Consider the following 5457-nt stretch of genomic DNA (forward strand, 5'->3'; position numbering starts at 1 on the left):
TATTTTTACATATATATATATATATATATATAAAATAAAATATATATATATATTTCATCAATACATACATACATACATACATACATATATACAATTACACACATAAGGTCTGTAAGATAGCTTTCGAGTAATTCACAGCATGGATAAAAAAAATATATCTGAAAATCAGTTCTAGAGTGTAATGGTTGTGTTTACCTTCAAAATTTGTGTCGGTAGAGCCTTTTTACTATTAATATTAGCTGTAAAAGCTTTTTGCGTCAAGTGTAAATTTTTTTAGTACCTCTTTGTAGCATTATATGTAAGTTTGATATAAATGTCACAAGGTTGTTACAGTGGGATAGTAGGCCATCATTGGCAGGTGTTGGTCACGGTATCATTGGCATGCATTTGATGTGTAGTTGATTGCTTCTCTGATTCTTTTTTATTAATATGTTGTTGCATTCTGTGCCTGCTCTTTAGAGGCTCGAGGCAAGGATGTGCAGTGCATCACAGGTTGTTTTCATTTATCGAAGGCATAGATCTGTGAATGTGGGCTACAGATTTGTTAATCATCTAACATGTTGCGTGTTAAATGATGAGGATGATGGTGACGCTTATGACGACGATGATAAAGTTGATAGTAATAATGAGGATGATAATGCTGATGAGGAGGAGAGGATGATGATGATGTTGATGGTGGTGGTGGTTGTGTTGACAGTGGTGATGATTAGGAGGAGGATGTTGATGAATGATGATAATGATGATAAAGTTCATGGTAATAAATATAATGGTATCAATAGTAATAATAGTAAGGTAGAGTAATAGTAATGGTAATATAATTGTGATTATTGATTTAATGGCAAATGGAAATACAGTAATGTTAATGATAATGTTAGTGCTCATAAAGGTAAAAAAATTAATAAGGTAGATCATAATCTGATTAAGAGTTTGGTGGTCTATACTTAGACCTAGATCTTGGGCCTGTGTTTTATGATTTGGTTTTCCAGTAACATCTACTCAACTATGTTTTAATAACTAGTCAATATAGCTTTGAATGTTTGAGCTGCAGCTGACCTGTAAATAATTGATATTGATGCAATTATGAAGTAGTTAATAACGTGTGCAAGCAATTTTCCATCCCCTTACCTATAAGATACAGATCATAGGCTGTAGCAGCACAACATCTTTGGTTAACTATTGGTAACCATCCTATGTGTACTGAAATGGACCTTTTCCGAAGTAATAAAAAAAAATGAACAATCCGAAAAGGGCCAGGAATACGCGCTTGTCCCGCAGCGTTAACGTACGTTTACGTAGTTGTCGTTTTAATGGATCTTAGTAAAATATCCAAAAAGCAGGACTTAAAAGAAAGGTTCATTAAACAATAAGGTATATAAGTCAGTGGTTCTACTCCATCAAGCTGGTCTCCAGCTTTTCCCTGCGAAATACAGGTTCCAGTGCCCCGCCCCGTCGGTTTGGACTAGATGTGTATCACTGCATTTTAAGAGAACATACTCCCTACTTCAAAATTATTTATGTCCACGTGTTAGCCTACATTTGGGTTTGCTCGCATTGTTCCTTTGTTTTTATAGACCTACCATAGGCCTAGCCTTCGCATTTGAAGTGATTGTTTCTGGAATTTATAAACGATATATGAATATTTTTTTATTGAGATAATTTTTTTGCTTATGAATGCCTTGATTATGCCTATGATCACAATTTGTTTGCATCACTTACTGTAAACACGTATCTGTAATGATTGCGTTCATATTCATGGTACTGTGTACAATTCCGTTCTAGTTGCCTATTATATTATATTAAATACCACGTGTTCCAATGACATTATGATATGCAATAATTGCCAGTATTTTAATTTTGTTGCCTTTAAAAATTGTTGAAACCCTATAAATTTCCTGTTTTGATAACTGATAATGTGCTTATTTTTCTCGATTCTATTTTTGACATTTGATGTGGATCAACATTAACTACCCATAATCTGTGTTTTTCGGCCGGAACGTTCATTGGATTATCCGCAAGGATTATGTACAATAGCAACGCTGTCTCCTGAGACGCTCAATTACCCACTTTGAAAATACCTCGTTGGAATCGTAAATGAGGTGGTAAGATCGGCCATTACTCCTCTCATCTACTTCTGCAAACCCCGGGGTGTTATACGACGCATACAAATTACGTATTGACGTACAGCGCCTGTGTGGGTTAAACAAACGCGCGCGCGTGTGTTTAGTACTATAGCATATTGCATATGATGGTTGTAATTATGATAATAACGTGGGATCTTTCATTTGGTTTATGTATTAGGAGTTTCCCACGCAACGCCCGTTAAGGTTCGGTTATTAAAAGTAGGCATATTGTCTGTAAGATATAATTTAGAACCTCGAATATCCAATTAAAATATTCAGTTGCTTAGTTAAATGATCAAATAAGTTATCCCAAAAGATCGAACAAAACGGGTTTTTTTTTTGTTTTTTTGGCTGATATACTTTTTTTTTTACCCCCAATAAATATTATATTAATTACCAGTGAATCGAATCAGCGCGCAGAAAATAGAAACCAACAATATTTTCTCCTTTGAATTTTCAAAAATAATTCATGTATACAATGTAAGCGATTAAAAATAAAAAATTGTAGTATTGTACAAAAGTTATTAACTCGACAAACCGGCGTAGGCCTTTGTTTCTCATGTTTCGAAATCGAGAAAACGTCAAGGTAGCAGCACTGAATCACGTCTGTAATTATAATTCAATAGCACACTCCGCTACCACGACCCCACCATTGCTTCTTACAGGGGCGTCAAGGAGTACCGTACACATTCAGATCCGGAGATCTTTGCAGTTTTTGTTTCTGATTGGTCCAAAATGATTCATTGAATCTCCCAGAACAGGATAATTGCAAATTGTGTTTTCATTAAAGCTTCACTCCAAATGTCAAACCATGGAGCTATTTCAAATAGTATCATTATCAAAATCAGTATCAGAACCTCTTCATTAATTTTCAATAAAGTTGTCTTTTTATGTGTATTTGTGGATGTATTTAGTGGTGAGGCCAATGCCCCCACCCCTTGCCAGGGAGGACTGCCCTCCCCCCTGTCGGGGAGAACAATCAATTCATCAAGAAGAAAAAAACCCCCTCAATAATAAGTTTTACAGAACGTAAGACTAATATCGATTAAGTAAGACATTCCGACTTATACTTTCGGGCTTTTCTTTAGACATCCTTCCCCACCCACCCCTTCCCCTCTCCCGTCGTTGGCATCTGAACCCACGTCGGGAAAATCCTGGTACCACCAGTATTTACGCAGTTATATTCGTTATTTTTTACTCGGCTTCCCACAGCCCCTGGAATACGCCTCTGAGAGTTTCGACAATTCAAACAGGACAGAAATCGTAAAGGCTTGTTAAAATTGACTGGTATACTCTCATCTTAATGGCAGCGTTTATCCATTATTGCAGGTCAAATAGTAAATATTCTGAGCTTTTCATCCTGTTATTTGCTGGGAGGCGGGAGGACTTTATAACGACTTACACGCAATCCGATGACGTGAACACCAAATTCAATTAAGGGAAAGAGGAACGTATACGAAGCTTAAATTAAGTAGTACTAACGTTTGTCATACTATTACTAACGCTTTCTAGATTGCCGAAATTGAATTATCGTAGACCCCACGATAAGGCCAATGTGGATATATCGTACATTATACGTTCATTTTGATACCCCTTGAAACTGAAATTCGAAATTACTCGACAAACAAGCAACATTTTTTTATTTAATAAGGCGACAGTTTGTCAATACGTATTAGTCACGGACCATGGGACTTCTTTACTGTGAGCAGCGGTCTGCATGCTTTGATCACATTACTACTGCAATCAAATTGTAATTAATGCTAATGTCAGAGTGCAAACCTCTCTGATAAGGTAATATTGATGGTTATGTGTCGTATTTAATAGATTTAGCAGCACACTGGAAATATGATCCTTAAACAACCAGTCTACAGGAGGAATCCGGTAAAAGAGTCGCCTTAAAATCGATTTGTTTAATAAATCCACAAACCTTTGCTACTGCAGAACCTGTGTAACAATTTTTCAATATGTCATTTTGAATGCCTCAATTGTATTTACTGAATACTCAAAATGAAGTTAAAATGAAAAGTTATTGTAAATTATTAATGCTCAAAATGAAGTTTAAAATCAAGAGATTTATTAACGTGATGAGGCAAATAGCGAGAAGCACTCTACAATGCAACGTATTGAGCGCCGGAGTGGGTGTGACACGGACATCTCTTCTATTCTTCTATAATTTGAGTCAAGGGAGTGCTAGTATTCCGCGGTGGGGTCCATTCTCTAGTGTTTTGGTGGCCTCAATTCGTTGATGCTGACTCAGAAACAGTGGAAACGCTCATGTTACTGCCAGTTCAATGTCATCTCATCTTCATGGTGAGGTGTTCTCCTTATAACCTCTGTCTCTTTGCTCTTGGTCATGTAATTACTTTAAAAAAAACCAACTGACTAATGGTGTGTCGTGACCTAAATCTGAAAGTTGTTTAGAAGAAATCAGACCCGCAAAATGAAGGATAAACTATCCTTCTTGGCCTTTTTAGACATAAAGAAGGCCTTTGATTGCGTTTGGCGTGACGGCCTGTTAATGGCAGTATGGGAATATTGGGATTCGGGGCAGGTTATGGAAGATAAGTAGTTTATATGATGATGTTAAAGGGAAAGTAAGATTCGGTGATATTAAAACAGATTTTTTCGATATTGAGGAAGGAGTGAAACAAGGTTGCGTGTTTTCACCAACTTTATTTTGTATAATAATGCATGAATTCACAAAATTATTGAAAGAACACTCATTAGGTGTACACATACATGGTGTTTGTATGAACAGCCTTTTCTGGGCAGATGATGTGGTTTTATTAGCTGACAGTGAAAATGAACTTATTAAGATGTTGGAATTGGCGTCGCATTTCGCTAACAAATGGAAATTTAAGTTCAATAATGAAAAGTCAAATGTTCTAGTTGTCGGTCAGCGGCTGAATAGTACCAAACGTTGGAAATTAGGAGGGGATTTTATAACTGAAGTTGAAACTTATAAAATATTTAGGTACCCACATTGCCAGGAATATGAAGGACAACTTCCATATACATCAAGTTATTGCAAATGGAAATAGAATTATCGCATATATTAAGAAATCCATTATAGACAGGCTTGATGATTTTAACCGCGTGTATTATGGTGATGTTCTTTGGAAATGTATAGGCCTTCCCACAATTAATTATGCTGTGCTGTATGTGTTAATACAAATACTAAAGATTTAGAGAAAGTAGAGTCTCTTCAATTACAAATGGCGCGGACTATACTAAAAGCGAGTCGAAGTACTGCAAAAGAAGCACTTTACGGCGACCTCGGTTGGCAACCAATTAAAATTACACAAGATATCCTTAAAGCAAAGTATATAGATAATAT

The sequence above is a fragment of the Anneissia japonica genome, unplaced genomic scaffold (assembly GCF_011630105.1).
Source record: "Anneissia japonica isolate Jap-2015-1 unplaced genomic scaffold, ASM1163010v1 scaffold1203_len951721_cov167, whole genome shotgun sequence".
Classification (NCBI taxonomy): domain Eukaryota; kingdom Metazoa; phylum Echinodermata; class Crinoidea; order Comatulida; family Comatulidae; genus Anneissia; species Anneissia japonica.